Source organism: Limulus polyphemus, unplaced genomic scaffold (assembly GCF_000517525.1).
Source record: "Limulus polyphemus unplaced genomic scaffold, Limulus_polyphemus-2.1.2 Scaffold551, whole genome shotgun sequence".
In the NCBI taxonomy this organism is placed as follows: Eukaryota; Metazoa; Arthropoda; class Merostomata; order Xiphosura; family Limulidae; genus Limulus; species Limulus polyphemus.
The window spans coordinates 344,389-353,552 of record NW_013666161.1 but is presented as its reverse complement, the minus strand read 5'-3'; the positions used below and the strand labels follow the sequence as shown (position 1 = coordinate 353,552).

The following is a 9,164-nucleotide window of genomic DNA, read 5'->3' as shown; positions in this document are numbered from 1 at the left end:
CAAATCCTTAAAACTATTAATAATACGGAGATTCTTGAACGCTATCTATAGGGAAAATAATGAACTAGCAGTATATATATATAGAGTGAATGGCAGTCTAAATGTTGACATAACATCAACATTCATAATATAAGTACCGAATTACATATACACGCAGTTTAAAGGATAAAATAATGCTGGAAATACAAAGAGCTTGAATGTCATGCAGAGAGATAATACATAAATATATTCTATATTTGTTAACGTCTGAGGGGAAAAGAGGTTAGCTTAACAGCATCATAAGCCTGATTATATAGATATTTGTAATAATGAAATAACACGTGCTATAATTACCTTATAATCGCAGTTTGGACAATCGGCAACTCTTACCAATTCAACTTGGTTGATTTTAGAAAACTTCACTCAGTGGAACTTCCTCTGTATAATTGAAACGTTTTCAGTTGTATTAACTGTTCAATTAAAGAAAAATTTACGTTTTTTAGTATGTTTCGTATTACAACTCACAAAAGAGATTGATTACAGAGACATTGCTGAAGATATAAGCAAAAAAAAAAAAACAAAAAACTAAACTAACTAACTAAGACATCCTTTCCAGAAAGTTCTCTAATTGATTTGTTTCATCAATGGAATATAAAAACTTAATCATGGATATAGTGTAGTCAAATGAAGTTTTCAATCATAAAGATGTGATAGTCTTCAGCCTGCTTTATCTAATAGCATCTAGTCCTATTAATTTACCAGGTGAACAAGTTATTGGCAGAGTTTAGTATACTAGGTTGTTTGCAGTGAAATATGAAAAAGAAAGAGACCGAATAATAAATTTGAATAGAAAATCACAGAAAGTGCGTATTTTTTTAACTTAGACTGTCCAACCTTAAAAACTATAGAAACATAAAAATTCACGACCAGCTTTTAAATCTGTGAGCAGATCTTCAACTCCTTACTGTTTGGATTCGTTAATTAGCGAGCAGATCTTCAACTCCTTACTGTCTGGATTCGTTAATTAGCGAGCATATCTTCAACTCCTTACTGTCTGGATTCGTTAATTAGCGAGCATATCTTCAACTCCTTACTGTCTGGATTCGTTAACTAGCGAGCAGATCTTCAACTCCTTACTGTCTGGATTAGTTAATTAGCTACAGTTACAGACATAATATTGTACTTAGCTTGCTGCTCAGTATCTACCAAAGTGGTTCTAAACGGTTCCTGAATACCTCTGCGTGTCATTTGGAGACTTCAATGCTTCTTGTGCTTGGCCGTTAAGCTTGTGATGCATTCACGGACTTCAGTCACTTTAAATCACTTTTCGCAGCCCAAAGCTAAAAGATTTTGGGAAATGCCTTCTTTTTAGCCAATAAAAAATGTCCAAAAAGTTTCAGTTTAAATTAAGAAAAACCATATTGGGTAGTTTTTTTTCAGCAAAAATGTCCCCCACTGGCTTGTGAAGGGCCTGATAAAAAAACAAACAAACATATTACTCCTTCGAGATTAGCATATACGCCAATATTACCAGTTGCGATAGCCATTCCAGAACGTTTATTTTTGAAAGATAAGTTTATAAATGCTATTGACAAAGATCAGGTCACGACCAAGTATTTCTCAGGGTAGTATGATAAATATTGATTGTTTATGTTAGCGCAAGACTATTTCTGCTCTGTCCACTACTGGGAATCGAACCCAGGATCTTAGTGTTATAAGTCTATAAACTTACCAATGACCCACTAAAAACTATGTAGTTGGAGTTTGTATAGAGCGTTTTGCACAATTAACATGGTAACCACTAAATGGTAACCGCTGCAGTAGAGCGACGTAAAGATAGCGTCGAAAACAGATGATCGGGTAAAAGGACTACATGGTCTACTCAAAGTACTTATCAGTTTTTCATCGATAGATTGTTTAGGCAGAGTATTCATAATGAGTACACCAGAATGGGCGTAAACTGCCTGTTGTATAAAAAACAAATGTAGAAAACGAGGTTTCGAAAGTCTTCCGTCTGAAGAAGTATGCTAACCTTAACAAGAATGATCACTGTAGTATATAACCCTTGCCCGAGGAAGCGATTAATGCAAGAGGACGACTGATTTACAATAACTCGTTTTTAACTAAATGCAAGAACACCTGCATAAAAGTTTAAAATATTAAACTGAAAGTACCATGCACATTCTGTGACGTATTTCGGCAATGATCGACTGGGCGCAAGCCTAGGGCGGCAAAATTCCGGCGGTATCGTTAGAAGAAAAAAAAGAAGGAAATCGTTTAAGTGAATAGAAATATTTAGTGAACATGACAGTAATGGGCCTGGTATGGCCTGGTGGTTAAGGCGCTCCTGCGACCCTCAGATTGCGAGTCGAGCGCTCTAACCACCTGGCCATGCCGGGCCCGCAGCAAGTTGAAGAACTGATTTAAAAACAAGTAAAATCCCAACCTAACTGCCTAAAATTATTGTTGAGTAGGCTAAACAGATGGTACCGTCATAACAAACAACTATAATGCTGCTTTTTACATGTCCATAACGGATTCTCTGGACGAGCATGTTCGGTAGCGGGGATTCGAACTCGCGACCCTCAAATTGTAACTCGTTCGAATCCCCGTCACACCAAACATGCTCGCCCTTTCAGCCGTGGGGGCGTTATAATGTGACGGTCAATCCCACTATTCGTTGGTAAAAGAGTAGCCCAAGAGTTGGCGATGGGTGGTGATGACTAGCTGCCTTCCCTCTAGTCTTACACTGCTAAACTAGGGACGCCTAGCGCAGATAGCCCTCGTGTAGCTTTGCGCGAAATTCAAAACAAACTTGCTGCTTGGGATTTTACTTGTTTTTAATTCAGTTTTCTTCAAGTTGCTGCTTGTGATTTTACTTGTTTTTAAATCAGTTCATCAATTTGCTACTTGGGATTTTACTTGTTTTTAATTCAGTTCTTATCCGTCCATGTTTACTAAACCCTCCTATCCACCTCATACTCTACAGATTCTAATTACCTGCGAGTATCTCACAAATTGTACAAAAGCTCTTACAGGAATTGATCAAATGATTCTCTATGATCACGTGATAATATATATATACTCACGTGTGTGCACAGCTATAGAGGAACGGTGAAAGGAATCTTGGTGTTGTATGGGCAATGAGATTAACACATGATGTATACGTATCACCAGCACAAGAACAAACTGGGACAACGTCACTGTAAATGCGCGTTTGTATGACCAGCAATGTGGGCTTTCTTCGTTGTTTACCTAGGAAACGTGGAGGAAAAAAAAAGAGGATGGAGTTAGTAGCTACTGTCTAAACAGATATTCTCGCGAGAGTAAACTTGAGTAAAGATCCTGACCAGCAAACTAATGATTAGGATATAGCTGATGATATTTAATATATATACCAGTGCAGCGGTCTGAAATGCTTGAGCTGTCGAATCAAGGTCATTTGGCCTAACCACTGTGCTGGGTTTTAAGCTCATATACAAGTCGATAAAATAATTATCTTGTATATTAATATTTGTAATTGGGTATCTGACTGTCATAATACGAGTTGTAGGTTTTTTCTTTTTATGTAACGTCGACCCGCACAATTAAAAATTTTGAAAGCTAATTTTTTATTATGCTTTTATGTAGCGAGAGTGTGAGTCAATCGTAATCCTGAACCACGATAGTGGTTCATAATAGGGATTGCCCATTTGTTTTTCTTTGTTATTATTTAATATTGTTCCGCCAGCCTACACCAAAAATGTCTGTGAGTATTGTAATAAAACCTGGGCAATATTATTAGACGCAGCCCCAGTGGCACAGAGGAATGTGTGCGGCCTTACAACGCTAGAAACCGGGTTTCGATCCCCATGGTCGGCGGGGCACAGATAGCTTTTTGTGTAGCTTTATGCTTAACTTCAAACAATCAAAATACTAAACGCATCATTGCGCATTGTAGTTTTAAAGTTTATTTGATTATCTAGCAAATAACAGCGGCTGCATAACCGTTGACACCCAATCGTTTTAATGTAGTCTGTGGTTTATACGGAGCCTCATAATCTACTACATGCATACGTATATAGCTGCGTACAAGCCTTAGATGTAATTTAATGTTTATATGGCAGGCATGGCAGATGTACCATAACGATTGTTAACTTATTCTTCGAACTGTATAGATGTCGCATATCATTTGTTTATGTATAGGTTTCCTGCCCTATCGGGCACGACGCTGCTCACAGGATCACAGTTTTTTGTTTTTTTTACCACTGCATGATCGATTTCAGCCATGTTACACAAACGTCTAGACTGTCTCTCACAACAGAAATCTTTAAGCCGTAGTTTAAAAGATAGCACCAAGCTCAGTTTCGAGAGCATTGGATCGGAAATCACGGTGATGGCTGATGGTAAGTGTCGAATTATAGCCAACACTACGTGATTGCGAATTTTTAGAAACTGTAGCCATCCTTGAAGTTGATTATAAGGAATGGCAAGGTTCATCCAAGCAGGAGATGGCGATTCTAGGCTAAAGTGAGGCAGAAATGTTGTAGCTATATATTTTATTCAGAAAATAGTTTTAGATAAAGTATGCTGCAGCGACGACCAACCAGAGTTTGTAGTCGTCACCCTCCATAAGAAATTGAGGGAGCATATAAATATAATCAATTCATAATTATTAATTAACACGTTTTCGATCTTGTAGAGTGTGCATAATGTCACTATAAGAGGAAATCTGGCCATCTGCAGCAAAACCGTGACCTTCCTTACTATGGCCAGCGGAGAGGAGGAGGAAACGGGAAACATAGCAACTGTAAGAAATGTTACAAATGCTTATTTGTATACATATCCTATTATATTATGACACATTGTCTTATATTTGCATTGAATATATATACAAACATCTATGCAACTTGAAAAATTCATGTGGGTATTTATATATATGGCTTTACAACCTAAAAATCTGTAAAATCTGCATGTATATGTATAGATATAAATACTAGCCAACATGCATTGCATGTGCGTGCATGTATAAAACTAATGCGATTAGAAAATCCAATCCATGCACCATTCCAGTATAGTTCAGTAATCCCTCCAATCCAGTGTTCACAGACTCCCCATATAGCTACAGGGTATAAATATAGTACATATATATACAGTATTGTTAATATACAGATTTATTTCCATGATAGACATAAAAAAAATTAATGAAACAAGATTATTAAAAATTGTTAATTTAAGAAGGGAGAATAGGGATCTTCAAAAAAATACAAAAACAAGAGAGGTAGCTTAAAATGCAAATGCAATCGCCAATAAAAAGTAAACAAACCAGCTTATGATTTGAGACATAGTGTTGACACCACTTCATCGAGCTACAAATTCCTATTCTGAATCCATGTCTAAAAGCAGTGGGCCCGGCATGGCCAGGTGGTTAGGGCGCTCGACTCGCAATCTGAGGGTCGTGGGTTCGAATCTCCGTCACACCAAACATGCTCGCCCTTTCAGCCATGGGGTCGTTATAGTGTGACGGTCTATTCCGCTATTCGTTGGTAAAAGAGTAGCCCAAGAGTTGGCGGTGGGTGGTGATGACTAGTTGCCTTCCCTCTAGTCTTACATTGCTAAATTAGCTGTAATATTTAGGAGAGTCAGAATAGGGATTTGTATATTGAGGAAATAATGTCAACACCATGTCTCAAACCTTAAGCTTATTTGTTTACTTTTTTGGCGCTTGCATTTTCACTTTAAGCTACTTATCTTGTTTTTGTATTTGTTTTTTGAAGATCCCTATTCCTCTTTTTTAAATCAACAATTTTTAATAATCTTGTAAATTTATAGATGTTGTATATAGTCCTTGGTCTCCTGGTGGGACAGCGGTAAGTCTACGGACGCTAAAATCCAGGGTTAGATTTCCCACGGTGGACATAGCAGATAGCCCATTGTGGATTTGCTCTAAAACAAACCAACAGGTATAGCATGTGATGTTAGCTCGTGTGTTTTTAGGATAAAGATCAAATAAACAAATTCGTGTGTTATACTTATAGTATACTTGGAGGTTAATAATGATGACTGAATTTATTAGTCATTAACTCTTAGAAACAGTGCACAGTGAGTTCCTATAAAAAGTTTCGCTGTATCTACTTTCAAAATCACTTGTGGTAAGTTCCCCTTTTCTGTGATTCCTAGAATAAGTGACAGTGTAAAAAAAAATAACTCAATAAGTAAACAGGAAGTGAAAGAATTATTATAAAGTCCACAACATTACAGTAGCACACCTGGTGGCTAGAGGTAAACGTAAATACATAGAACTTTTTAATTTTCTTTTCACGACATTTCGTCTAAACAGAGGAAATGACAAAACAAACATTTTACGTATTTATCTATTTAGTTTTGTTGAGATCAGGCTTTGACCGGGGTTTCGGTTACGATGGTGTAACGTTTCAAGTGATATGATATTACACCCGAAATTATAATGTATCAACTTATGGCATTTTCACAGAAAAATGACGTCATTTAAGATTCTGAATTTTTCTTTATGTCCCATGGTAGCCGCTAAAATACAAGCATGATGTCATTTTCAACGTGAGGGGCGTTACGCTTGAGTTAGTGTATGTAGGTCTCGAGCAACTTGGTTATTCTCGTTTAAATAATAAAAAAATAACAAAATTACTTCAATCTATGCCTACACGTTGTATAAACGCCTTAATGAAAATACTTAAGCGAATGATATATTTGTTCGCTATTAAGCTCAAAATTCAGTGTTGTGTCCGCCGTAGGGGATCAAACCCCAATATTTAGCGTTTTAAGCCTTCAAGCTTATCTCTGAATCATCGGGGTCAGGCGAACGAGGTAATTACAGAATTATGAGTAAAGTATACATTTTTGAAAGTATAGAAATCACCATGTGTTCTGTTATAATCCCTACCTTCCTTTTTGTTGTTGTTTTCTTTCCTACCTTTATTCGGTATTCATTTTTTTTATCATTTTAGCCCCCCAGTAGCACAGAGATATGTCTGCGGACTTACAATGCTAGAAACCGGGTTTCGATACTTGTTGTGGGCAGAGCACAGATAGCCTATTGTGTAGCTTTGTGCTTAACTTCAAACAACAACAATTTATAATTTTAATGTATATATATTTTTTTCAAGTCTCAATGATGAAAAACAATGTAGAAATAGGGTAGGGTTTATATTTATTGTAAATCATACTCCCTTTTATTGTTTGAAATTAATATTAAACTGTTTCGAATTACTTATAACCTATGTGTTTTAAGATAAATATAGCTTTTATTTAGGTGTGTTACGGTGCTTCAAACTAAAAACTTTTACAACGCTAGAATCCGGGTTTCGATACCCGTGGTGGGCAGAGCATAGATAGCCCTTGTGTAGCTTTGTGCTTAATTAGAAACAAACTAAAAACTTTTGGGTAGTACTTATATCTGGAAGTGATATATATTAGTATCATCCTATTTTCCAGGAGACATTATATACGTGTATATAAATTTTTTAATGAAAAAATGATCGCAAAGTAATTTCAGTTTAAAAATAAAAAGATGGGACAACCGTTAGACAGTAACATAATGAGTCGTAGGAATGTGTCCCCATTTTCAGCAGTAACATTTTAGTTAAACTATTTTGTGAGGGCCACATAGGAGGTAAACTATGTTCTCTTTTTACGCTTGTACTTAATAATAACTTGTTTCAAATATTAGAAAGTAATAAGTATTATAAAACATCTTCTGGTCTTGGGCGTGGCCTAGTGGTTAGCGCGACGGACTGTAAAGCTGTGATTCCTAGAAGGAGTCTATGTATTTACGTTTACCTCTAGCCATCATGTGTGCTACTGAGATGTTGTGGACTTTTTGATAATTTTTTCATTCCCTGTTTACTTATGAGATATTTTATTACACGGTGAACTTTTTAATTTTCTTTTCACGATGCCCCCCAGTGGCACAGCATTATATCTAGGGACTTACAACGCTAGAATCCGGGTTTCGATACCAGTGTGGGCAGAGCACAGATAGCCCATAGTGTAGCTTTGTGCTTAATTACAAGCAAACAAGCTTTTCACGACATTTCGTCAAAACAGAGGAAATGACAAAACAAATATTTGACCGCCAAACTTCCCTACGCACATTGGATGCGTTGTAAGAGTGGCAGTCAAATATCACTATTCGGTTAGATTAGAGTACCCCAAGTGTTAGGGGGTAGTCGATATTGATTATCTGCCTTCCCTATAGTCTGTCAGTTTTAAATTAGGGTTTGCTATATGCAGACAGCTTTTTGTGTACCTTTGCGTGAAAAACTCTGAAACAACTTTAGCACTTAATTTAGTTTCATGACATTACTAAAATTTTAACTTTGCTATGGTTCACTAAATATTTCTAATACTGTTATCTTGGGGCATTATTACGCTGAACGTTTCAACTGTTCAAGGTTTCAAATCCTTTACGATATCTAAAAAGGAAAGCCAACATCTTGGGGCTCTATTATGACTTACCTCCTTAGAGCATAAAGTTGTCAATTACAGCTTTTAAAACGGTGGTTTTATGGTCATTGTTTATTGGACCTTGTGCAAAGCTACAGAAGGGTTGTCTGCGTTAGCCATCCCTAATTTCGAAGTGATAGCCTAGAGGAAAAGCAGTCAACGCTGCCTACCGTCAACTCTTGTAATACTCTTGTCACCGAGGCCAAATAATAAGATTTGACCGTTACTTTTGTAACACACTCACGAGTTCAAAGTGTAAAGCGCGAACCATGCAACCCCAGCTTTAAAGTCCGGTATGCTAACCATTGGGTCGTTTTATGTTATTTCGGTTAGAGAACGTACATGACTTTTACGAAACTTGATTTTTACCATCTACTACTTTTTGACCAATGACAATCTCACGATCAGTAACTTTTTGGCGAATACTGAAATTAGTAGTTGTTTTTTTTTTACCTTTCTTTAGATTATGTTCTCAAACACTTCACATGAGCGCTTCTCTAAACTTCAGATCGAGTTTTCTTACTCTGTCTATGTTGCACTTCTCTAGATTTCGAACTGAATTCTTAAGCTCATTTTTCACATCATCACTCTTTCTTAGAATCTCTGACTGAATTCTGAAACCTCTCTTCACGCCACCGCATCTCAGAATCTCTGACTGAATTCTGAAACCTCTCTTCAGGCCACCACATCTCAGAATCTCTGACTGAATTCTGAAACCTCTCTTC

The 9,164-nt window shown here is 36.7% G+C and overlaps 1 protein-coding gene across 5 annotated transcripts in view; it reads left to right on the top strand.

Moving 5' to 3' along the window:
* Positions 1-9,164, top strand: part of LOC106459043 (putative fatty acyl-CoA reductase CG5065) — a 122,958-nt gene that overhangs the window by 64,872 nt on the left and 48,922 nt on the right. The window contains exon 1 of one of the 5 annotated variants that reach the window (XM_022385421.1): positions 4,693-4,768. The exons of the other annotated variants lie outside the window; for them this stretch is intronic. The gene's annotated coding sequence lies outside the window, so the exon portion shown is untranslated. Of the gene's footprint in view, positions 1-4,692; positions 4,769-9,164 lie in introns of those variants that run through there. 5 annotated transcript variants of the gene reach the window in all.